Consider the following 27,556-nt stretch of genomic DNA (forward strand, 5'->3'; position numbering starts at 1 on the left):
TGTGCCGAACGTTGCCGACCCCTGCCATAGCCCCTGTCTCCTGACCTGGCCTGACAGGCGCTGCAAAGAAGGTAGGCTTTTTCTCTTCCCTCTCTAGCCAGAAGCTGCTGATATTCTTGCACCACAGTGCCCTCTGGTGGGTAAAAGGTGGAACTGCAGCAACATTTTGGCAGAAGCTTTTTTCTGCGCAAAAAAATAATATATGTGCAGCTTATTAATTATGCACATGCACAGCAGCGCAGAATTCCCCCAGGAGTGCCTCCACCTCTTGGGGTGAAAACTTCTCCAAAGTGGGGAGGGAGAAGGTGTGAGGAGGCTCTTACCCCATCCCATCAGCTCTCAAAGGAAAGTCAGCACTTCAGGGGTAATATGTTGCGCCTTGAAAAAAAATGTGTAGCAGGATATGCCTCCCATTCATGCTCCAGGGAGCTTCAGGAGGAATTCTCCCAAAGACACAATCCCCCTCAGAGCTCCCCACAGGTCAGCATGGCTCCAGTCTCCTTTTAATGCAGAGGTAGGCATAAGTGGGGTGACTGAACTCCAAGTAAGCATTTTTGTTAGCAAAAGGAATATTAAAAGGGGCTGGATAGTTCTTTAAAGAAAAACAGAAACAAAACAAAAGGACAAACTTCCTGTTGTTCACATGCTCTTGTGGCCATTTCCACTTTTAAGCCAAATATGTATGCATTTGATTCCCTTCGTGCCTATGAAGTAACCCTTTGTAGTCAATGGGAATACACATATGCATAATATTACTCATGTGCTTAAGTGTTTGCAGGAATATGCCCCTAAAGAATGTCTGTCATTCCAAAGTAGTGTTTCTGTGGTCATTTTGGGGGAGGGGAAAGACAGTACAAAACCTCTCACCAGAATCCTACATACAGCAAGATGCTTCTTGAAATTAGACCTTCACACCTCAATTCTCCACTATATCCGAGCTATGTGCGCAGACATAATGGAGAAGGGCTATTTTGTGGCTCCTTGAATTGGGGCTGCCAAGCCCCAATGTAAATCAGAGCAGGACTCAGTAGCAGTGTCCTGCTGTAATATATGCTTCTGGTGCAAGGTCCCTTACAGGTGCAAGGTCCCTTACACCAGCAGAGGATCAGTTGTAATAGATTTCACCTATACAGTGCCTCTCCTGCCCGCTCCTTCTCCTTACGGTGGGGGTGGGAGAACAGTACATGAAGTTTCTGTGATGCCTTTGCCAGCTCTACGCCATAGATGTGGAGGGAATTGTTCACCGGGAATTTCTGGTTGATTTCAGGCCACTTTGTGCTGCAGCCTTAGGGGACCAGAGAATCTGCATCTCAGAGTGTCCTGAAATTCTGGCATGCCCTTCCTGTTATTGTGACATCACCAAGTTTATGAAGGAGAGAATAGACATATACAAAGGAGACACTTCATAGTCACTTAGAATTTAATAAAATTTGAAACATTATTGTGAAAAATGTCTATGGTAAGGGCGAACCCCAGACCTTGTTTTGCAAGGGTGTAAGGGACATGCAAGTCCATAACTTTTATCATGGGGAGCTCTGACTGACTAGATGGATTCTGAAAACCGCCAGGCCCTTGTGGAAAAGATGCAGAATTACTCTGCAGCAGCTCCACAGCTGGGTCCATTGGCGATGCTGAAGATGATTGGATACTCATACTACTGAGTTATTATAGCACCAGTACTTTCATGGACTTCTTATTTCATTTACTCACATATAGCAGCAGTAGTGGAAATTTGTAAGAAATAACTCCAATCTAAAATGGGTTGTCATGTGAGATCAATGGAAATGATCCCTTAGTTTGAGGAAAGGTTAATTTAAAAAAAAAAAAAAAAAAAAAAACTTGTAGATGTTTTAAACCTATGCAGCAGCCATTTTTAAAATATTAATAGCACAGTTCTCTCAAAAAGGGAATCATTCACAATGCCCAAAACACCAGTCCAGACCTTCCTTCACCAGTTATTAGACTAATATTTCATCCCAAATTGAAAACCAGACTGCAAATTTTTTATCTAGAATCAACATAAATAAATAAAAATAGAGGCTGAGATTGGAAATGTGAATAGACCCTTAATCATAATTACACTATTATACTGTATCAGTATATCTACAAATGATGTAACATGAGTGAATGAATAATAAACTCTAGCAACAAATTTTAACTTGAATGGGTATGTCTGCCACACATATAGATATACCCAAAATAGTTCTGATCTAGCAAACTCAAAACTATCTCCATTAATGATAGTAGTGTAGCCGTGGCAGCAAGGGTTGGGGCACAGGCTAGTTGCTTGAGTATGCATCCAGGATCCTGGGCAGGGCTGTACTTGAGAGGCTAGCCATGCCACCTGTCAGTCAGTCACTGGAAAATGGACAGACATGCCTAGTGGATAGGGCAGTCACCAGGCTTAGTTGTTAGAGCAGACAGTGGTAGCCAGGAATTGGAGACACAGATGCCAGAACCAAGGATCTGAGCCGAACTCAGGAGTTGGAGCCAAAGATCAGAACAGAGAGAGTTACCTGGAATGAAGGAAGGCAGGAACAGGGCTAGGATCAAAGCTGGGCAGAAGCTACTGTAGTGATGGGCAAATGCTTTCAGCAGCTGCTAAACTGCTCCTGCTGGGCTTAAGAGCCAGTCTGCTGACTCTTCCAACCAATCAGATGGTTTAGCGGGGGGCACAGATCAGCATTCATGCCACGCTCCCCGTTGGTACCTGGCCCAGGGAAGCTCATGATCCAACCAGCGGACCAAATTCAGTGATGAATCTTGGTCACGTGCTACCTGAGGCCTGTTGTGTATACACTAAGAAGAAGATAGTGTAGCCAATTAGGCAGCTTACTATAGGCCAGCTGTACTTGTTAGGTTGCCCAGAGACTGGATGTGAGCAAACAAGGGGGGTTAGTGGATTGGAGGCTGGTTAAGTTGTCTAGTGGTCCATTGGTATTCCATGTTTTTATTGTCCATCAGGACTGGGAATCCCTCTGGGAGCCACTCCTTAAAAGCCACCTTGATAGCCAGTAGCTTCTTGTCCCAAATATTGTAACTTTTCTGTGCCAGAGTTAGCTTCAGAGAATAAAAAGCACATGGGTGGAACTGGTTGCAGTTATGCAAAGTTTGAGGAGTTGGCCTCTATAGTAAATGGTTTAGTGGGATCTGGGTGAATCAAGATAAGTGCCAAGGTGAATGCCCTCCTCAATCGATCAAAGGCCGACTGAGCCTCTGTGGACCAGGAGAACCAGGCTCCCAGGTGCATGTGCATCATTATGGGTGCAACCAATCTAGAGAATCCTTTAATAAATCATCTATAGAAATTGGCAAACCCCACAAAGCACTGCACCCCAAAATACATCCCTGGGTGCAGCTTAGTCCAATATTGCCTCCATCTTATGTGGTTCCACGATGAGTCCCTTGGGCAAGATGATGTATCCCAAGAATTCCTTGGTGTCCTGTTTGAACTCACATTTGAGCTTTATGTATAGGTGGTTTGACAGAGTCTCTCCAAGACAGTGAACACTTGATGGTTGTGAAGGTCCTAACATTTAGAAAAAATTAGAATGTTATCCAGGTAAATGATGACAAAATTGATCCAGTATGTCCTTAAAAATGTCATTTATAAAATGCTAGAAGGTTGCTGGTAAGTTGCACCACCCAAATGGCATAACCAAATACTCAAAGTGGATATCGCTGGTGCAGAAGGAGGTCTTCCATTTATTCCATTCACAGTTCCTCACCAGTTTATAAGCATGAGGTCAACTTTCAAAAGATCTTGGCAGAAGGAGTCTTTTGAATAGCTCATTAATAAGCAGTCTGGGGTACCAGATTTGGATTGTCACCTTGTTCCGCATTCAGTAGTCCATACAAGGCTAGAGGGAAAAGTCTTTCTTCACCACTCTGCTGGGGATGTGGAGGGGCGAATGAATCTCTTCTGCAGGTTTGCCTCAATGTAGTTCCAGAGTGTCTGAAGTTTGGGAACTTTTACTGGCTCTCCAAATCCAAAGGGAACCTTTGCTCCCTGCTGAAGGTCAATGGGGCAGTCGTAACTGCAAGGAGGCAGTTATCAGCTTTCTTTGTGTTGAACATGTCAGCATACAGTTGATATTTAAACAGGAATCCCTGCAGCTGTTGGGGAGATAGTGAGGGTTGCTGAGGTTGCCCTTTGGATCTACTCTGAGTCTCTGAATTCTTTGGACAACCAAGTCTGGTGCAATGAGTTGCTGGTCCCAAGTCAGCTCTCAGGAAACAGGATTGTCAGCAAGATGGAGAATCAAAGTGTATTGTGCCAGTGGATGTGTAGGTTGTGGACAACACACCAGGGGATGCCAAGGACCGCTGGGGAATGTGCATGAATTAGCCCAAACTGGAGAATTTCTTAGTGGCCTCAAAATGTGGTTACCTGTAAGGGAGCCATCTGGTGCGTGACTGATCCCAACAAAAGGAGTGACCCATCTATGGACTCCATTAACTTTGGGAAATCCTTGTGCTGGGTGGGGACATTGTGTGCTCAGATGAACTCTAGAGCCAGGAAGTTGCTTGAAGCACCCAAGCCCATCAGTGCCTCTAGGTTGGTGTCAGACATCACAGGATGCTGGTGCTGGAGAGGGAGTTGGATGCTGAATGGCTATCACCACGGTACCGGTGGACAAGTGTTGCTGTGGGCTGCTGGTAAGAGGGCAAGGGTGGCAACCCAGCTTCCACACACATACCCCACTAGGGCTGGGGCTTAGCATTTCCTGACTTGGGTGCAGATTGGACCTTGGCAGGGTAGTCTGATGCAAAATAGCCTCAGAATATTCCCCACAGAATAGGCAGTGTTGATTCTTCTCCACATCGGAGAGGTGGGGCTGGACCTGATCTACTTGCATGGATTTCGGCAATGGAGAAGGGACTGGTGGCAGGCAGAGCCACCAGGATTGGTGGGAGCTGGGAAAACCCTCTCTTTTCTTGGAGGTGTTCAGTTAGATGGTCATTGATCTTGATGCACTGGTCGACCAAGGCATCGAGGCTAGATGGGATTTCATCTTTAATATCATAGGCCACGCTGGAAATGATAACGCTGGGAGGCCCCATTCCACAAGGTGTCTACTACCAAGTGTTGGAACTTGACTGCATATTTAGCAACTGCCCAGCCTCCCTCCCACAACACCTCCTGCCCAGCCTCCCTCCCACAACACCTCCTGCCCAGCCTCCCTCCCACAACACCTCCTGCCCAGCCTCCCTCCCACAACACTCCTAGCACAGCTTTAGCTATACACTTATGGATTGGGTCATCAAAGATTGCTGCCATAACTCTAACAAAGTCCTCACGTGGTGCTACATGCAGATTTAATTTTTCTAGAGGTACATCTATACCCAGCCGCTAGTTCGGCGGCTGGCAATCGAACTTCTGGGTTCGACTTATTGCGTCTTGTCTGGACGCGATAAGTCGAACCCAGAAGTGCTCGCCGTCGACTGCGGTACTCCAGCTAGACGAGAGGAGTACCGCGGAGTCGACGGGGGAGCCTGCCTGCCGCGTGTGAACCGAGGTAAGATCGAACTAAGGTACTTCGAATTTCAGCTACGTTATTCACATAGCTGAAGTTGCGTACCTTAGTTCGATTTGGGGGGTTAGTGTAGACCAAGCCTAAGAGTAGAGACTCCCCAGCCAGGGCCTCCCTGGTAAGCACACTGATAATCAGACCCACTTGATTAAGGGGATATGACTATGCACACAGAAATAGATACCATCATAGATTTAGGAACTCACAAAATTTGTCAATATCACCATTAAACTTCAGAGTCTGGGGGAGTTTGGGTTCATGGGGTGCAGGGCTTGGAGCTGAAGGTGATGTGGCTTGAGCTTGCAGGACTGTATTCTGCAGCTGTAAGGCAGCTACCTGGGCCAGCAAGGACTGTAACGCTCCCCCTATCTCAGTCAGAGAGAGATTGGTCTTTGTACAATCCATGCTCACTTTATCAGCTCTAGTTCTGTTATTGTTTGAGTTAGTCTGCCCAAACTGTCATGTGATTGAGACATGAGCAGTTGTGCCTAGTGATTAGATCGGACAACAGGGTTGGGGATTTGAGCAGGTGTCAGTAGCCAGGAGTTAGATCCCAGAGTCAGAACTGGAGTCAGAGGCCAGATGCCAGAACGAGAGTCAGGAGCCAGGAATTGGAGCTGAGATTACCTGGAATGAGGCAAGGCACCAGGAGGTCTGGAACAAAGCCGAGAACAAGCAGGTGCAGGAGCTGTCACATCCATGAGCAAATGCTTTAAATTGCTGCTGCTGGATTTAAGAGCAAGTCTTCTGACTCCTCCAACCAATCAGGTGGGGTAGCCGATTAGGCAGCCTGCCACAGGACTATGGACTCCATTAACTGGTTGGCCTGCTTCCAGATTGGCTGTGCTGCAGGCCCTGATTCCTGACACCACCAACCCTGCTGTTGTGGCTACACTTCTATTATTGCTTGAACTAGCTTTGATCTAGCTAGATCAGAGCAAGCTTGGGTATGCCTACATGAGCTTTAATCACCCATCCTGACTACAGGATAGCTATACTGGTCAACTAAATGCATAAACCCTATCAATAGATACTAAGTTGTTTAGTACATTACATATTTATAGTCTTTGCTTGTGTTTCACTTTTGTGGATTTACTACTTTAGTTGAAGGAATTTTATTCTTTTCCCCTCTCGGTATGATACAGAGTATTATTGCCTTTTCCATTATGTGGCAATATATTTTTCATCTCCACTGCTGCATTAAATCCATACTTTTATTTTTCAAACAGGTTTCTGTAGTCCAAGCCACTAGCATTCTGATACAATTGGATACCATCTTCATGACTGAGTAAGACAAAAAGTCAAAGAAGAGAAGTTAGCAACTGGTGTAAAAAGGGAAGACTAAGACATACATTCATTTTCTGATTTTTTGAGAGCTAAATGTTGGCCCTTCCTGAATGCTCTTCACTTTATTCTGCTGCCCTCAAAGGTCTTTCCTCTTTCTCTTTTAATATTAGATTTTGCGGAATTCAATTGACCACAGTGCCCCGTTACCTAATCAGTCAGCAAAAAAAAAAAGCATGAAAGAAGTCAAGAGAAAATAATATTTTAAAAGATGTCACTTCCTTAAAAGTCAGCGATGCAGAGATGTATTGCTTCAGTCCTCACTACTGACCTGATTCTATTGGAGACTGGATATGACAGTATGTGTGTGTACATCAGAAAAAAAGACAGAAAAAACGAGGGATAAGGAGAAATTTTATCTCAGGTAGGTCTATGTGGCAAACACATTTAGAAATTGTCACTTGAGCCTCTGTAGGTTTGTATTTATTAAAGCAGAGTTGATTTGTGTGAAAGCTTTTGGGGATTTTTTTTTGGTTCTTACATTCAACCATCTCAATACAGTAGATGTCAAGATATAATTAATTGTTAAAGAAATCAGTATAACATCACATTTAGGTATTCCTTCCACAGGCTTGTAATGAGAATAAAATAGAAAAGTTTAGGTTGGAGTGCAGTCAAAGTTAAAAGTCCCCACTTGGAAATAGGAAATTAAATGAATTTAAGGAGTTTTTTTCAAACTGAACTCAGACTGTTTCCTAATCACAACCATAAAGAATTTGAGCCTGATCCCAAAGATGCCAAGCACCAATGGAGGGTTGCTGAGCTCCCTTAACTCCCAGTGACCTCAATGGACTCACTCAGCATCTCACAGGATTGAGTCTACACTTTGTCATTTAGAAGGGCCAAACTGCAATCATTACTGGAGCAAAATTCCCATACTGCATGCTTTGGGAAATGCCAAGATGACCACCACTGGAGATGATGAGGAGAAGGAAGATGACTAACACTTCAGGGTTTTTCTTTGCAAGGGATGGAGTGAGTATATGGATGCTCATTTTATATTATTTTTATTTTCTTTGCGGGGTTGGAGTGTTTGTGACTTCACTAATCATCAATAGTAAGACTGTTGAAAATTGAAAAGGTCTTTCATAAGTGTGAGTGTTGCAACCACGCATGTTAAGTTTCCCACCTTAACAGTAATTCCAACAACCCTTGGCCTGAATTTGGGATTAGAACCTACCAAACCTCAGAGTGTTAATTTGTCAATTGGGGATTCTTAAGTAATCAGTATAATTAATATATATCTAATAGATCTGACAACAAATGTAGCCTTCTCCTTCCTTATCTCTGCAAGCACAATTAGTTGGTATTTGCTTAGACTGTGTTATTATGTCCTTCTCTCCTGGATAGCACAAAACCCCTCACATACTCCAACCCCATACCCTGTTCCCTGACACATTGTCGAGATGACAGCAACAGGTCTCATCTTTCCTCTAGCTAGCACTGAATCTCTGCCCGCAAAAGATAAAACAATCAACAATTCTGATTTTTTACAAGAATGTTCTCATCCCCCATACAGTGCTATTGCATCTATGATGCTGCACATTTGATGGGGGCACAGAAAAATAGCATTGTCCAAAAGAGGAAGTTCTGCTCTTTCCCTTTACTCATCATTTAAACTGAGGGCATGCCTGCTGTCCTGACTATTCACCACCCAGTTTTTCTAATCAAGAGTATGCAAAAGAGTCCAGAAGAGAGATTGCCCATGGCACACTATAATAGGCTACATAAAAACTCATACATTTACAACAGTGAGGTAAAGATCACAGAATGTGCTGACTACCATTACAAATGCATAATTAAAAAACTAAACAACAACAACAAAAACAACAAAGCTTGAAGATCCTTCCTAAAGCCCCAAACAATCAAGGTATGATAATTCTCTCCTACCTGTTGCTGGCACAGCTAATTTACTTGCATTATTCCTACATATACAAGGGAGAAGTTCTGCATCTCTCAGACCACCATGTAACTAATTTAAAAGGAAAAAAAAATTGGAGGAAGGTCAGGCACAGCATCTGAATTACAAAAAGGGATATTTTTAAATGTTACCTTAATTTGGCCTTTACTTGCTGATTCTAAAGGCTTGGTTACAGGATTTTAAAGAAGGAATAAAAAGAAGGAACAACATGGAACAGGTGCCAAACAAAATTATATCACATTTTGAGGATTCAGAAAATCCAGAGACCCTCAAAAAGAAAACTGTGAACCTCTCCAAACTGGTGATGCCTTCTCATCATGTCAGACCTCTGGAACTGATTCTGGTAGAAAAGATATTGTTCATCAGTGCATCTCTTGACGGTTCACTAAACTATAAGACTACTCTGGCCTCCCAGTTCAGTCTCTACAGCTAATTTACCATCAGCCTCGTGCTGAGATTGCCAATAGGGTGATAGTGCCAATTCTGATGGTTTTCAGAGCATGGTCAAGAAATTACACTGAGATCAACTCATTTTGTAGAGACTAACAAGCATCAAACAACCACCATCAGACAACTGGGACAAGTCTGAACTAGTAGATGAAAACCTCTGTATCTCATTATGAAACTTCTGATCTATCAATTATTTTAGCACTGAATGGTGCTCAGTCATAGGCATCTCACTTCCAACTTAAATATCTAAAAAGATTTGTTTTTAAATTTGGAAGTCTTCTGAATTTTTACACGCAGTTTTCTGTAAGCATCAGAAGGATGTCTCCTCCTTGCCTCTGCCATGGTATTCTCATTTCTTCAGTTTGTATAAGCAATAGACTTATGTTTAACATACACCATGCATCAGTATTTTAATTTACATTTGGGTTTTCTTATTAGTTTAAAATATTTGCATTGGCTACTTGTGAATATTAATCTTGTTTCTCGCGGTTAACATATTGATCTGTAGCATATTCCCTTTTCCCCCCTCAAGTCTTCTCGATATGTATGTCTGTAAATATCTTGGTACCAGATACTTCTCATGTCAAGAAAAAAAAGGCAAGTTATCAGATGAACAACTAGCTAGCTGCACAGGAATGAATTTCTCCCATAGAAGAACAGATCTAGTGTACATTTGTTTTTGTTTTAAATTCCTATTTCAATATTTAGTAACACATTTAAAGCTGGATCTTGTGTAAAAAGGAAGGAAAGCAATGTAATGAGAAAAACTATTTATCAACATCCATGAGCAATCCATAGACGTGCAGTGCATGAATTTATAAACTTGCCACACCCCATGGTATAAAGAACCCAGGGGCCAGCTTAACTGTCCCCTTCAGAATTCCTCCTATATGGGAAATCCTTAGGCTTTGTAGAGCTGCTGTGGTGGCTCCTATACCACTCCCGCCTGGTGCAGAGTGAAGAGGCTATTCCTATGGGAAAAGGGGTAAGGCTAGTGCATCCCCAGCTACAAGAATGGTTGCCAGTGGGCACCCAGTATAATTCAGAGCATCCTCCAGATGGGGTTCCAGATAGTGAAGAGCAACTTGAGAATCTGGGGCTGCAAAGCACCCACGGGGTCTTGCACTGAGCGCAGCTCAGCCAGACTGCCCAATCTGGCCCTGTCAACATCATCATATTCCACTGTGTTTTAATGTGTATGTAGGCTGCTGGGACGCGAGAACACAAAATCAACAGGGAAGCAAAGGTGCTGACAACTGGATTGGTATGAGATAATGTGAAAATTTGTGAAACCAGTGAGATGTGGTGGAATGACACTAGCAAAATACTGATAGAAGGATATACTTGTTGAAAGGATACACTCACAGAAACAGTAAGTGATGGGATTGCTAAGGAGAATTAGATGGCTGGGTCACTGACCCAACAACAAGAGAGTTTCATGGCTATAAGATTACACATGACTAATGCTGAGATGGGAATGGAATTTTCTACATAGGAGCAGTGTTAAACCAGCAGGGAGTTAGGTAAGAAGACAATGACAGACATCTGTTTGAGTTATAGGGTCAAAATCAAATGGAAATTTATTACTTGTTTGGGTAAGAAAGGAAGCCAAATGATAACCCAGAGATACTCAGATTAAAGTCACTGAATGAGAAAGGTCTCTAGGGTAAAGTGACTAAACAAGAAAGGATTGTATATTAGAATGGAGCAGAAAATCTGACCATCACCTTATTTTGCCTAAAGAACATATGAAATTGGTAAGGACAAAAGTGTTGATCTCAGAACCACAGTGGGCCCTTAGTTGTTGTAAATCAGTATATATACTTCAATGGAGTGTTTCTGATTTACAGGTTTGTGGACATGTGAATCAGAGTCCATGAGCTCTGTGTTAGGTGGTAGAAGGTAATCAGCTTGCCTCAACTGGTGGTGACCTGAACCAGGAAGGAATGGGAGGCAATTGTCTAGTCTATCTCAAAACTCATTTGCATAAGAAACAGCAACAAACTGTGCTTAGTTTAAGGAAAAGTAAACAGGAGAAAAGCTTCGAGCTGGGTACTGTGCTGTTGCTAGAGCAGGTTTGCTTCATTAACCTCCAGATGATGGAAACTGTGGGTGACAGCAGAAAAAGTAAGTTGAAACAGCTCAAGGAAAGATGACAACAAGTCAGAAGTAAGATGAGATGTGACAGGGAAAATCTCTGTGAAAGAAAAAAAAATATAGGGGAAATAGGAGATGCAAATAGGAACTGACAGCCAGAAACTGCTTGGGATTGTAAATGAGCTCAGTGAAAACAGAAGTGGGACACTCATTGGACTGGAACCAGTGAATTATGGGATTATACCTCTAGAACTCTTACGATAGCAATATCATCTCCCAACCAACACAGCAGGTCTAGATTTATTATACCGTATCTCTGCCTTTCTCATCCTGTCTTTGTGGAAACATTAAAGTTGATACTGACTAGAAAATTAACCAGCTCCTTTCTCTTGTCTATTTTGCCTTGTTAAATTAATGAGAAAACATAAATGTTATTTTTTCTCTCTGGTCTGTCTTCTCACTGACTGGTAACATATTAGGAGCTAATAATAAGAGGATTTAATTCTAGTTTCATGCTCTGCCCTCAGAAGCGAGTAGCCCTTTGCATGTGCTAGACTCTCTCAAGCACACTAGTCATCAGACTACAGCACGATTACTTTCAGCAGCTTTCAGCCCAATATCTGTAATCCACAGGGAGAAGAACCTAGAGTGAAAAATCTGTGGGTGCTTGTGAAGGAATTCTTTCCATTGTTTACTCTTCCATGTAAGCTAGGTTCATTTGCTAGGCTACACCCAGCTCACTGCTATTTTGCAGACATGCTGGGAGCCAAGCTCTGGGAGCACAGTGAAAGGATTAGAGGGGTGTGTGTGTAGAGTGTCCTGAGTTTTGCGGGAAAACCAAACAACCCATAACAGTGTAAGTTTATGCCTATTCAGTCCCTAGTCCTTTTACTGAGTATAGTTCTCAAAATGTAAAACCTACAATTTTCCAGGTGAAGCTGCTTATCTCCGTGAATGGAATAGGTGAATTTAATTTTTGTGGGTGCAAATGAGTGGCCACTTCTCCTGTGTGCTCCTCCATCCAGGCAACTTATTTTTCTTGGGCCTTTTTTTCAGGTGGATGTAGAAGAAAACGCCCCTGGCAACTCAAAGGGTGGTTTTTATTGGCTTAGAAAATACTTTAGCCTTAATGGAGCAGCCCATGAAGTTTCTCTGTGATGCCAGAGGATGGGGCCAAGTCTTTGTCCCTTAACCTGTTTCCATCTTTGCCCACCAGGCTGTGTGATTATGTACCTGGTTGGTCCAAACCACAAAATTATTTCCATCAGTTTGCAGTGGCATCATTTCAGAAAAATTATGGGGCAAGGAGCTAAAGTTGTGTCAGCATATTGATCATTATATGATTATATTATATCCTGCAAAGTCTGGGCAGGGGATGGGGGGTAGGAGGAGAGGGGATGGACAACAAGAAGTGGAGCATATAGACATATGAAAAGTCTGTAGGATCAAGCCAAGGTCTGGGGTGGGGGGCTAATGCTCCCCTTACCCCATAGTTACTGATGCTCCTGTCAGTTTGCGTTGCAAAGGGGTCTGTGATTATTAGATATTTGTTACCTTAGACTTGAGGGGCCCCAATCAGGATCATGGGCCACTTGTGCTTATGGATGTGTGAACACATACAAAAAAAAGTGTCTTCCTGTCTCTCTGTTCCCTCCAAATCATACAATACAAGAACAAGTGTGGAAATGATGAAGCTTTTGACTGAGACTTTTTCCCCAGGCTCTTAAGAACATAAGAACAGCCGTACTGGATCAGACCAAAGGTCCATCCAGTCCAGTATCCTGTCTACTGACAGTGGCCAATGCCAGGTGCCCCAGAGGGAGTGAACCTAACAGGTAATTATCAAATGATCTCTCTCCTATTGTCCATCACCACCCTCTGACAAACAGAGGCTAGGGACACCATTCCTTACCCATCCTGGCTAATAGCCATTAATGGACTTAACCTCCATGAATTTATCCAGTTCTCTTTTAAACCCTGTTATAGTCCTAGACTTCACAACCTCCTCAGGCAAGGAGTTCCACAGGTTGACTGTGCGCTGTGTGAAGAAGAACTTCCTTTTATTTGTTTCAAACCTGCTGCCCATTAATTTCATTTGGTGGCTCCTAGTTCTTATATTATGGGAACAAGTAAATAACTTTTCCTTATTCACTTTATCCACACCACTCATGATTTTATATACCTCTATCATATCCCCCCTTAGTCTCCTCTTTTCCAAGCTGAAAAGTCCTAGCCTCTTTAATCTCTCCTCATATGGGACCCGTTCCAAACCCCTAATCATTTTAGTTGCCCTTCTCTGAACCTTTTATAATGTCAGTATATCTTTTTTGAGATGAAGAGACCACATCTGTACGCAGTATTCAAGATGTGGGCATACCATCGATTTACATAAGGGCAATAAGATAGTCTCCGTCTTATTCTTTATCCCCTTTTTAATGATTCCTAACATCCTGTTTGCTTTTTTGACTGCCGCTGCACACTGCGTGGACGTCTTCAGAGAACTATCCACAATGACTCAAAGAGCTCTTTCCTGATTAGTTGTAGTTAAATTAGCCCCCCTCATATTGTATGTATAGTTGGGGTTATGTTTCCCAATGTGCATTACTTTACATTTATCCACATTAAATTTCATTTGCCATTTTGTTGCCCAATCACTTAGCTTTGTGAGATCTTTTTGAAGTTCTTCACAGTCTGCTTTGGTCTTAACTATCTTGAGCAGTTTAGTATCATCTGCAAACTTTGCCACCTCTCTGTTTCCCCTTTTTCCAGATCATTTATGAATAAGTTGAATAGGATTGGTCCTAGGACTGACCCTTGGGGAACACCACTAGTCACCCCTCTCCATTCTGAAAATTTACCGTTTATTCCTACCCTTTGTTCCCAGTCTTTTAACCAGTTCTCAATCCATGAAAGGATCTTCCGTCTTAAGCCATGACAATTTAATTTACGTAAGAGCCTTTGGTGAGCTTGTCAAAAGCTTTCTGGAAATGTAAGTACACTATGTCCACTGGATCCCCCTTGTCCACATATTTGTTGACCCCTTCAAAGAACTCTAATAGATTAGTAAGACATGATTTCCCTGTACAGAAACCATGTTGACTTTTGCCCAACAATTTATGTTCTTCTATGTGTCTGACAATTTTATTCTTTATGATTGTTTCAACTAATTTGCCTGGTACTGACGTTAGACTTACTGGTCTGTAATTGCCGGGATCACCTCTAGAGTCCTTTTTATATATTGGTGTTACATTAGCTATCTTCCAGTCATTGGGTACAGAAGCCAATTTAAAGGACAGGTTACAAACCATAGTTCAGGGGTCGGCAACGTTCGACACGCGGCTCGCCAGGATAAGCACCCTGGCGGGCCGGGCCAGTTTTATTTACCTGCTGACGCGGCAGGTTTGGCTGATCGCGGCCCCCACTGACGGTTCGCCGTCCCGGACCAATGGGAGCGGCAGGAAGCGGCGCGGGCGAGCAATGTTGCCGACCCCTGCTATAGTTAGTAGTTCCGCAATTTCACATTTGAGTTCCTTCACAACCCTTGGGTAAATGCCATCTGGTCCTGGTGACTTGTTACTGTTAAGTTTATGAATTAATTCCAAAATCTCCTCTAGTGACACCTCTTCCCAAGGTGAACTGTAGACACTTCCATTTTTCATCCAATAAGGCAGTTCTAGATCTTAATATCAAAATGGCTCTTGTAGAGCAAGGTGCTACAATCTTTTTGTTCTTCCTAATTTTCAGGGTTGTCTCAAGCCATGTCTCTAAGGCAAAGAAGGTCTAGGGTCATTCTCTTTCCTGAATCAATCACAGCACAAGAGTGTGCCCAAACCACATCAACTCATAAGAAAGGATTAGTTTATTTGAATTTGAGCCCAAACTACTACAGACAAGTGGGTGGCAGGGGACAACTCAATGGTACTAATTTCCTCTCCCAGCTCCTTTGTGGTTTGCAGGGTTACTAAAAACTAAATGTCATTGCAAATACCTGCTATCATGTTGATTCCTATACCCATGCACAAACACACAGGCAGGAATGGGCAGGATGTATTAAATTTGTTTCATGGTCCCAAAATGTGCCAGGGATTTGAACCTCTGCCGGACAGAAATCTGTCTACTTTTTTCATGTATGCAATATCCTTTTGCACAGAAATCCTGAAATTGATGATCCAGGTGTTCATTCCATGGGAGTGCCCTATGCGTACTTGATCTGTATAATGCTTCTTTGTACATTCTGTTTGTTCCATTGTTTGGGGCAACATTTTGTGTACCAGACACTACTTTAAGTTCTAGCCAGGGCCCAGTGTTCCTTCAAATAAACTTATGGTTGTTCAGTCCTCTCTCCTTTGCCAGATGCAATTCCTTCTCTAACACTCTGACCTTCCACAGACAATGCCTTGCCCCACCATCCTCTCTTTGCCTGTACATATCTTTCATGGTTTATGGCCTTGCCCAGACACACTGCACTCCTTCTATCCATCTCTTTCCTTCCCAGGCTTACATACTCCAATCTTTCTTCTGGACTCTGTCCTTCCCCAAAACTTAAAATTACTGAAGCTGTGCTTCTACTGCTTGCTAAAACATATAGGGTAAAATTATGGCACTATAGAAGTTAATAGAAAAAACTCCCATTGATTTCAATAGGGCTAGGATTCCACTCATAACATTTTGCTGCTGCTGCTTGTAATATGCATATCATTAATAATGAAGGGCAGTACCGTTATGCAGACACATTCTCCTCTCCTCTCCCTCCCTAGGGTTGCCAAGTTTGGTTGGATGTATTCCTGGAGGTTTCATCAGATGACATAATCTTTAATTAAAGATTAATCTTTTAATTCCTGGAAACTCCAGGACAATCCAGGAGGGTTGGCAACCCTATCCCTTTCTCTGACAGGCAGTTATATGTACATATTTTGTTCAGGCTGAGACTTTGCATATGTGGCATCTGCTAGAGAAGCCAGCTCTTTCTCCTACATTTACATTTGGTTCAGATTTATCTGGCCACCTTCTGTTTTGCTGAAAGTAAAATTCTTCTGAGCACTCACAAAATGTCTTAAAATTAAATCCTTTATCTTTCCACAGAATTGATAAAGCAGAGGTTTCTTTGCCACATAACATGGTACTTCGACCTGAAGGGATCCACTTATGAGTAAGAGAGTGATCCATTCTCCACAGCCAGACAATCCTGGGCCTGCTGGACAAGACTCTCACAGATGGGGACTTATTTGAAAACTTATTATGTATGTTGCATCACATATGCATGATTCTCTACAAAAATAACAGAAGACAGACTTATCCTGAGGAGCTGAAATCTAATATATTTATACTATTTTTTTAAAATACTTTTACTATCTTAGATAAAATTCATAAGAAGCAAAAGGTGGTGACGCAGGTTTAGTTATAGTAGGTGACAGGGTGGGAACATTCTTCCTCTCACAGCTTTTAGCCTGGGCGGGGGGCAACAGTACTGCCTCTCCCTCAATTTTTGATGAGGGAGGGGATGCAGTACAACAGGGCATAGAGTGAAGAGCCTGAGGTTGCTTTGTGCTTACTCTCTCCTCCCACTCTCAGCCTATCTCGGCAGCCAAAGGGCAAGAGGCAGCTGCAAAGGCAGTTTTTGGCCAGCAGGGGCCACTAAAGCAGCCAGGAGGGGACAGGAGGAAGAAGGTGGAAGGATTTGGGGGAGGGAAGAGAGACTTAGGACTAGAGAGGCAATTAGGGGAGGAGAGTGGGGGCCTTTGGGGTGAGGAGAAACTGAGGCAGGTTTGGGGAGGGAATAGACTAGGGAGAATATGGTGGGAAGGGTAGGTGTGCCTGGGAGATGGAGGCTGGGACAGTGGGCAGGAGAGGGAAGGGAGAGAGAGGTGCCTTGGGTTAGAGGGAGTTTGCCCTTTGGAGGAGTTTGTGAAAAGGAGGGGAGTCTGGCAGGGTGGCCCATGAAGAGAAAGCTGGGCAGGGGAGAAGGGAGGCTGGGGGACTGAGTGTGAGGGGGGAGACTCAGCAAGCTGCCTGAAACTGCTGCAGAAAGGACAGGGGCCAGCCAAGGCCTGCACCACAGAAGCAAAAAGAGGCAGGAGGAAGCCTAAGTAAGTGTTGGGGCCTTTTTTTTTAAAGGGGGAGGGGTGAGAAGAAGGGAGCTTGTGTTGGAACATTTGGGGGGTGGAGGCTCATGGTACTGCAAGGGAATGTCTGTGCCTTCCCATCCACATTTTGGTGCAAGTTACTCCACTGGGTGATGGTGGTTAGCGTGATGGTAATTCTTCTCTATGTAGTAGGAACTGCATTGAGATTCATCAATTAATTTCATATCGCTTAGCCCTTTGTTCCTCCATTATTAATACAAAGCTACTGCCTTGGGGATAGATTTCACATCCACAACCCAAAGGTTAAAGGCTCATCTCTTGAGGTATCTTGTCCAATTGGTTAGCCATCTTATTTCTTGGGCGTTTTTTTATTGACGTAATTAAAGTACACAAAAAAAACCCAAACATCTTTATGTACTCTCAGTAGGAGAAAAAATCCTCAATCCTTTTTCCCTTTTAAATTAAAAAAAAAAAAAAAAAAAAAAAAAACAACAACAACTGTATTCAGCAACAATTTATATTTAAGCCTAGATTGTAATCCAGGCTGTACTACCATGCTGAAGTAAAAACTCCTTTATGCCTCCCTTGGACTATCTGAACTGTGTATGCAGGCATGCAGAAGCCAGCAGGGGCTACTTGCCTCCTTACTCCATCCTTATAGCTGGTGGGGGCAGGGCATGGGTGAGGAAATGGCAATGCCTTGGTTTTACCTCTTACTCACTGATAGGAATAGTCCAGGGTTGGGTTTGTGGGTGGTAGTAGTTTACTTCTGATATAGGGTAGCAGTAAATTCTTACCCCCAGGGAGCAAGGAGGAAGAATTGTGACTCAGAGGATGGTCAAACTCATAATGCCTCCTAGAACTACTTCTGACTTGGTGCCACTTATGCACCAGGCCTTGTTCAGGGCTGTGCCTAAAAGGTGATTACTGAATGTCAGGGCTAACACCACTGACATGCTTTATCAGATTGGATTATGTATGACATCCTTTTTCTATTATTCATTTTTGCATCAAGCCAACGTATTATGTAAGATTAAGAATTTCAGTCAATCATTGGTTTGGGGGTAGTTGATAGAACAGAAGTAATTAAAGAGGGCATCAAATGACTTTTATTCCTTTTTCTTATTTTCAAAATTGTAAGCAAGTTTCTCCATTTCTAACATGAGCCACAATTTCTGTAACCAGTTTGTGCAAGAAGATATTAAGATTTATTTCCATGCTACAATTAACATTCTGACTCATGCCCCTCACTCTCCCCTCCAATTTGCTCAGCAGTATGTCCCCAGTGTGAAGACCCCTGGTTGAAATTTAATGCTAGTTTTACTAATAGTCTTCCCTTGATGTGCTAACTAGCCATACTAGTTTTAAAAGGGTATTTTGCAGGGTGCTTTTTGATCAGAATTTAAAGATTTGTTTCAAAAGAAGTGAAATGTGGTAGGCTAATATAATCAAGAATATGGGGATTTTAAATGATAATTGAGCCAAGATCATGAGATTTCACTGGCAGTTAGTATGTGCAGTACTTACTTTTTGATAAAGTTTTTAGTAGGTAATTTTGTTAATACTACCTGATTTTTTTTTATTCGAAAATCTCGATTGTAATGACAGATAAGTCATGGTGATATCTGTCCTTGGATTAAAGGTCCCTTATTGGTTTTCATTGGTATGATTGTGGTTCTTGAAGAAATGATATTGTTTGTCATGGCAAAGGTAAAGTGAGATTTTTATCTTTTCAGTCACTTTTAAAACAAAGGGAAACACAAACTTGTATTGAATCAGTGTGAAAGGTTTAGTTTAAACCTTTAAAATCAAAATAGTTGAAGTCTACAAGTGACACACTCAGTCCCCAATACTTGTTTTCTTTAGACTCAGGCTTAGCAATATATATTAGACAAGAGGGACTGGTCTCAGATTCAGCTTCTGAATGGTCTTAAGGTGTAGCCTGATATAGTGCATATTAAACTTTAAGCATGGGTGACAAAGGTGTGGAGAATTGTGGCAAAGTCCACACTGGAGAGAAAAGGTCACAAATTTGTCTTGCCAGGCGCATATGGAAAAGAGTTTATGACTACAACTGCTACCTGGGCAATCAGGAACAGCCCAGGATCTAACACCAACTCTAAATTGCACACCTGTTGTCCAAATGGGAGTTGCACTCCTTCAGTGAGGAACACAAATGTAAGTTCCTCCAATTTCCTGGCTGCTTCCACAATTCACCACTAACATTCTCAGTTTTGTCTGGATTAAGTCTCAACTGGCTAGCTCTTATCCAGGCACCAAATTCATCTCGACTATGGGTAATTCATTCTAATGCTCTGCCTGGGTCTGACAAAATGGAAACAGATGAGTGTCATCAGCATACTGAATGCATTTGCAGCCCATGTCTCCTCACTAACTTTCCCAGCAATCTCGTGTACATGGTGAAAAGGAAAGGTGAGGATATATCCCCTTTTGGCACCTTGCAGGAAAAAGCCTAGGGCAGAGATCCAATTGCTCACAACTATCCTTTGGTTTGCCTCAAGATCATTGGAATGGAGCTACTTTGGAGCAACTCCATCCATCCCTGCTAAGGTTTGCAAAATGGTCAACAAATTAATGCACTTAAAGATATCAAAGACTGTTATAGATGTAGAAGAATCAGCATAGACGATTTGTTTTCATTCACTGCCAGTTAACAAAACCAGTACAGTTTCTCTCACCCAGGACTATAACTTGATTGCTGGTGTCAGGAAATTCTAATGAATCAAGAAACTGCCACATCTACCTTGCCACAATCTTCTCAATGATCTTCTCCACAAAGATCAATACGTAAGATTGTTAGCAGCAAACATTTGCTTGAGCATGGCCTCACACTGCCTTCTTTTTAGAGCTGCTGGAACCCTGCCATCTGTAGGGAAGATACTGCATTTGTCCTCTCAAGACATTGTTCTGTTTCCATGGTAGTGCATATTTCAGTCCAAATCTGAGCAAGTCTGTCTACAAACTGAGAAGAAAAACGTGACTCAGTAAAAGAGTGATGATAGTGAGAATTCACACCAATCTGTCTAGGAACAGATGTTATGGTAGAGGCTAAGAAGCCTTGTTGCTTTCCAGGGAGACATGGCATAGGATATTTAAAAACACACACACACATACTGTATGTCATGATTGGTTGGACTCAACATGGCATTACTTTCATCACAGGTGCTCTAGTTATTGCTACTCCTGTTTGAAGTCAATGAATTACTGATGTGCTTAAAGTTAAACCCACTGATAAACATTTGCAGGAGCGGAGCCTGTATTACATGCACAAGTAGAGAAAGAAATAAGTTTTGCATGTGAAACAACAGTTGTGATTTTTATAAAAAGTCAGAACAAAAATCATTTTAACTTTCCAGCTAAATAAGGAAAAGGTACTTTTCCAAAGTAAAAATCTGACAAAAGTCATGAAAGTAGTAGCATAACTCAGTAATGTTTTAACCTTCGGTGATTTGAGCTGAAATAGTGCACAGCAAGTGTCACATGCAAAACCTTTGAGTTATTGTATAGGAAATCTACTGTATAGGTAATCAGAGTTATATATTACAAGTCTGATTTCACAATTTGAATGGGACCTAAGGATGTGCAAAGTGTATTTTTAGTATTCATTCAAATTCTACATAACTGGAACAGTTATTTAACAAAAAAAAAAAAAACAATTTAGAAGCTGATATTGCAATAAGTAGTACAATTGGAAGTATTATATATGATCACTGATTGCACCTGGATGTTAATAATAGACCCAATAGTTAACCATACCCATAGTTCCACAAAACTAAACTTAGTTAGGAATTATTTTTTCATCATATGTTGCTATTTTCATCATTACATTATGGGGGTAAAAACTCCCACTGAAGATCTTTTGGTTAAGCAGCTATATGAGAATTTCACTAAACCAGTATTTCCATGTAATGAAAAATACATTTGGGCAGTTAAATCTATTATCAGAGTTACTTTATTTAAAAATTAATTTTAAATTTTGGCTGTTATTTTAAAATGTGAAATAAAGTGATGCACTGTGGAAGCAATACCTCACTATGAATAATCTTTTACTTATATTACTGACCTAGTAAGGTAAGATAGGTAGGTCACACAATTATATGAATATCTGTCTCTTTTAAACAGTGTTTTGATAGCAGCATGATGACAGTTTATTAAAGTGGATTCTGATAATAAGGTATAAGATAGATAGCTGCCCTAGAAACTGTGGGCCCTATTCATGAACTCATAGCACAGGGCCTACTGAGGGAGGAAGTGGGAAGAGGAATGAAAATGCCTTTACTCCAATTTGCCCCCCCTTCTATGTTGGGGCTTGCTGGTAGCAGCCCTAGTTGTCAATAGCCCTATGAGCTATTCTGGTAGCTAGGAATAGCCAGAATGTAGTGGTGAGACAACCTCTCTTCCTCATACCAGATTCTCTTATGGAGATTGGTGTATAGTCAGCTACACCAACCCTATTCTCACCAGAATTCTACATCTGTGGAATTCCCCATGGGCCAGCTATTACAGAGCTTTAGGGCCACTTTACAAAAACACAATCAGCATAGAGTAGCCACATTGCACTGATGAATGGGGCCTCTCTGTAGGCAGATCTCATGCTTCCCATCTCATCTCTTAGGACTCCAAAGTTCACTACTGAGGGTCTGTATGTGTTTGGAGGGCAGAGGGATCAGATACCAGTGAAGAAAATGGGAATGTGATCATAGTGTTACTCCTTTTAACCTGAGCAGTTAACCAATATTTAAGGTTTTGTATATTGTTTCTGTTGGAAGGAGAAATTGATGGAGATAGGTATTCCTTTGATGTGATCCTGTTTATTTACAAAAACTGCACAGAAAGTCCTGTTTCACAATAATGCTCAAACAACATGAGACAGTTTTCATGCTCAAAATTTCAGGCCTATTTTTCAAGCCAGGACTCTACCCCAAAAGGTATGTCTCAGCTTTATCTCGGAGTCATACAACAAGTGTTTCTCTAGCTGTCCTTGGCTTTCTGCTGCCTTCTCTGTCTGCACTTGTGTTGTTTCAGGCTCTGTGTACACACACGTACACCCTTCTCCACAAAAACCAATATCCATACCAGTGAAACCTCTATGTCCACAAAGTTCAGCTTCTGACCGTCCATGCATATGGCCTGTGTTTTGGGCCACGGCTTCTATTTCAGTTGCCTTACTCCAAAGGGAGCTTAACTACTTCTTATATTTATCCTAAATAAAAAGGCAGCTATTATATCTCCTAGGTTCAATGAGGTTTCACCCAGCTTTCAGAATAACAAAGGGAGCAGGATGGAATCTGTCAAAAGTGCTGGTTAAGAATGGGGCAGGAGATGAATAGCAGTGAGAAAGGGACCAGAAATGACCACAGCTACCTTGTAACTTCCTCTCCTCCTAAAACGATGAGGCGAGAAAGCTGCCTCCAGCCATGGGTGGGTACTCTGCCTCCCAATTATTCAGCTTTGAACAATTATTTGAGAAAAAGGAAACTGTCTCTTTTTTTATTCCTATTGTGTTCAGGGAAACAGGACTTTATGTACATTCTTTCGCATAGGCACCGACTCTGTGGGTGCTCCAGAGCTGGAGCACCCATGGGGAAAAATTAGTGGGTGCTCTGCACCCACCGGCAGCCAAGCTCCCCTCACCCCCCTGCCCCAGCTCCTCCTTCTCCTCCCTCTCCCCTGAGCGCGCTGCGTCCCCACTCCTCCACCTACCTCCCAGCACTTCCCACCCGGCCACCGCCAAACAGCTGTTTGGCAGCGTTAGCACGCTCCGGGAGGGAGGGGGAAGAGCAGGAATGTGACGTACTCAGGGGAGGAGGTGGGGAAGAGGCGGGGCTGGGGATTTGGGGAAGGAGTTGGAATAGGGGCAGGGAGGGGGCGGAGTTGGGGTGGAGATTTTGGGGAAGGGGTTGGAATGGGGGCAGAGAAGGGGTGGGAAGAGGCAGGGCAGGGGCGGGGCCTCATGGAAGGGGTGGAGTGGGGGCAGGGCCAGGGGCAGAGTGGGGGTCGAGCACCCACAGAAAAGAGGAGAAGTTGGCGCCGCTTTGTAAAGAATATCAGGCCATTAGGGAGAAGGGGACAGAAGCATCCAAGGCAGCCATGCCAGCCATGGGGAGGGAGCTGTTCCTCCTAATTATTCACCTTTGAGAAAATATTTGAAAAATTATTCAGCTGGAGCCAAATATCAGAATTTTGCCCCATATTGAGCCATGTACTTATTTGAAACTGGATTTCACACCATCTAGTAAATGCCAATTAATCCTGTAGCATTCACTTTTCATCATATTTGCAATTGATCATTTCTATCTGTAGTTCTGTAGAGCTTTTATTTTTCCATGTGAAAAGATTTAATAATTATTCTTTAAGAAGAAGTGATAGGTTGGCCAGCTGGCAGTTTACGAGCTTCATTTGGTTTTAGTAGGGGTTTAATATAAATTTATGCCCTCCTTTGCACTGTACTTTTTGTGCAAGACAGATTGAGTTCATGTTTTGTAAATTTTTATGAAAGCAGAACTAGAATCAGAATAAAAAGTGTCTGCCTTCCTTTGCACTTTGTAGAAGGTTTGCATTCTCAAACAGCATGCATAAACATGAAAAAAAAAATACAAGGATGGAGGCAGCCAAAGTTATTTTTGCAGAACACACTATTTGTAAAGTTCCACTATTAGGAAAAATGGAAGATGGCCAAAGAGGGAGTTTACAGGCTACAGGCAGTTTGGGCAGCGGGTAACACAAAAAACACTTTGAATTTGATTTAGATATAACTTATTTTTATATCCCAGTTACTTGCTTTGTCAACAAAGATATTTGTGTCAAAATAAAACAGGTAGAAGGGTTATATTTGGAAGAGCTGGAGAATCTGTTGCTAGGAGGAAAAACTGGAGTGAGAGGTATTGTTCTCAGGCAATACAACTAAATGACATCTTATGTTTCAGTGGATAAACATCTGCGAGTTTCAGTTTACTTTGATGTGTTTAAGACTTGGACATTTTCTACACTCACGTTTCGGACCAGATCTTCCACTATAGTAAATCAACACAACTCTGTTGAAGGCAGCATAGCTTAAGCTAATTAAAAACAACTGAGGATCTTCCCTTATGTTTCTATTAGGTCCAAAAAGCCTTGGATGGGCAACCTTAATTCTGGCCTCTCTTAACTTTGGAATTCTTGACTTTGGCATCTTGATATTTTTTTTTAACTGAAAAAGCAAAAATTTCATCACATGAAGCGATATTAACCTCCAGCTAGGGTCGTAAGCATTTCACAACCACTTGAGGTGACAGAGTAACTGGTAGTAATGGTAGACTGGTATCATCTTGTGGTCTAATCATTAGCAGCGGGTGGAGGGGTAAGCAACATTTTGCCAGTGGGTTTCACAGCTATTTGCTGACAGGTATGGGATGTAGAGACCAAGAATTCTCCTGGCTTGAATTCCAGGTTCTGTAAGGGAGTGTTTTTCTAATAGTTATAAACCCTTCTACCCCTTATCTGTCTATTCCCCTCTGCTTCTATCTACACATCCCTACCTGTTCCAACCTAACCACTGGCTTCTGCAGCCCTCTCTCCTCCTTCTCGTCGGTCTGCATTCCAGTGTGGCTGTTTCTTTTTTCTCCTCTACACTACATGGATGACATTAGGGGGAGCATTGAGAGCACAGACTCTCTCTCTCGTATCTTTTGATGCATAGCATCACACCAATCTCAAACAGCAGCACCTGTAGGTATAGCGCTGCTCAGCTCCTGCAGCTCTGAGATGGATGCTCTGCGTAGATTGAATCTTCGGAGAATTTATCTGCCAGACTCTTGAGTCTCTTCCCAAGCATGTGTGAACTGATATTTTCTAGAAGCTTAACTGTCAAATTTGAGCAGTTTCAAGGGAACAGCAAAAGGCACAGCTGACACTAGGGCAACCTCCTTGCCAAGTTTTAAGTCCCTGCTCCAAAGCATTAAGGCACTAGCACTTCTGCAAGAAATGGTTGTAAATTTTTAAAAACATCAACAAGAAAACCGTGTATTTTCTACTAATCGTGTTTTGCAAGTGGCTGAACCATTTTATCTGGAACTTGGAAAAAAAAATTTCAGCCTGAAACAGATAACCGACATGGAAAACATCAGCCTGAACTGTAAGAATCTGGCAGATTTATAAGCAAGATTTATAAAGAGTGCCTTTAATGCGAAGCATCAGTCAGCCTTGACTGCTGCTGGCTCTGCGTATAGCATTTAATTCTTAATTCCTTACAGCTTATCTATATGACATTTCATACATATTAGGCCCAGTCCTAGAATCTTACTTAAGTTATGATTGCTCATGTTCATTCTTACTCTTGTAGCCAATAGGAGTTCTAACACATGCAAGGCTTATTGGATAGGACACATACCAAATGGCTTTTAATAGTAGAGAACCTACACGTCAGCAAAATGCATAAGTAGTTAAGGAAACAATGTAGTCTCAGTATTGTGTATTTAGGGTAAGAATTAATAAAAAGGAAATTCAAAATACATCTCTACCCCGATATAACGCTGTCCTCGGGAGTCAAAAAATCTTACCGCGTTATATAGAACTTACTTTGATCCGCCGGAGTGTGCAGCCCCACACCCCGGAGCACAGCTTTACTGCATTATATCCGAATTCATGTTATATTGGGTCGCGTTATATCGGAGTAGAGGTGTAACTCCAAAGCCACTAGGTTAATTATGCATAAAGGTTGCGCAGTTCAGCTGGAGAATTCCAGTGGAGTGTGATTCCACTGGAGCTCCACCCTATAATAAATCTTTCCAGAAGAACAATATATTATAAACATTACATCATTAAAACAAGCTTTCGCTGCTTTATCATACCTTCCCCCTTTAAGCCAGGACACTCTCTAGTTGCCTGAGCCTTTTTTCTAGCTAGCCTTTTAGGACCCAATGCTGTACCATTGAAACCAATGGAGGCAGGAGGAGGATCTTGATGGTTATCTTTAGCAAGGTGCTGCTCCAGTTTATCCTTCTTTCCCAGTTAATCTGACTTCACACTGTTTTCTCATTTGAGAGGCTGGTTTATTAACAAAATTCAAAACACTCATCTTCCACCCAGATGTTTTAGCTGCATCACATCCTTTGTATAAGGCTCTTAGTCCTGTCCCTGTTAAGGCTTTTCTCCTAATGAGCTCCTCATTAGCCCTCTCCTGGTCCTTAGTAAAACATTCATTCTGTTCCTACCTAGAGTTGCCTCAAGGTGCTCTCATATTTCACCCCGCCCCCACTGACATGACCCTTGTATTAATTTCCTCCACCTCTGGAGGTGGGTTAAGCCTGGCTCATCTTGTGACATCATCTACATAATAAATGCTTTGCCACCCCCAATACAGCTTTTTAAAATAGAATGTAAAACTTGCATTTGATTAGCATACAGATCTCCCTTTCATATCACAGTAGTGTGGATTTAACAAACAAATATGTAGTCTGGGGGGGAAATTCTGGTTCTTTTCACCCTGTAGGTGTTACAATTAATTACATCAATGTTTTCTGTTTTGCAAGTATTATTATAGTTAATGATGATTAGTGTAGATAATTTTGTTAGACTCCCAATTTTTAGCTTAGGGGTCTCACTTTCATTTTAAAGTGTTGATTGTTTTTTATCTAACTTTGAAAATGAGATTAGATACATTTAAACTGATGTTTTTTATATTTTCTAACTATGTAGATTTATATGGTAATTTAAAATCTGATAAGCTATGAGTGGCATAAGACTGCATAATAAAGCAATCACAGCTGTTGACACATTGAAAAGAATTAAATTCAGTCTTGCTTCAAAAGAGAAAAGAATTACCATTACATGCTGGGGACCAGAGTGGTGGGGGAAACATTTTGGGCTAGAGAGTCATTACTTAACTTACATGCAGTGTCCTCGTTTTCTCTGCATGGCTGGACAGGTGCATCCATTATGTGTTATTTCAGCAAGAAGAATGAAGAAAATAAATGCTCAAATACCAGGATCTGGGTGGAATATCACTAACAGATAATTTCTGTAAGGGTACTTTGACTATAGACGTCTAATTCAGCTTTCTCTACATTATTTTGGGAGAAGGAGGCAGAGGTGGAAGAGGGTATAATGGTGTGCCCTGAAATTGACTC

Source organism: Trachemys scripta, chromosome 1 (genome assembly GCF_013100865.1).
Source record: "Trachemys scripta elegans isolate TJP31775 chromosome 1, CAS_Tse_1.0, whole genome shotgun sequence".
NCBI classification, from domain to species: Eukaryota; Metazoa; Chordata; order Testudines; family Emydidae; genus Trachemys; species Trachemys scripta.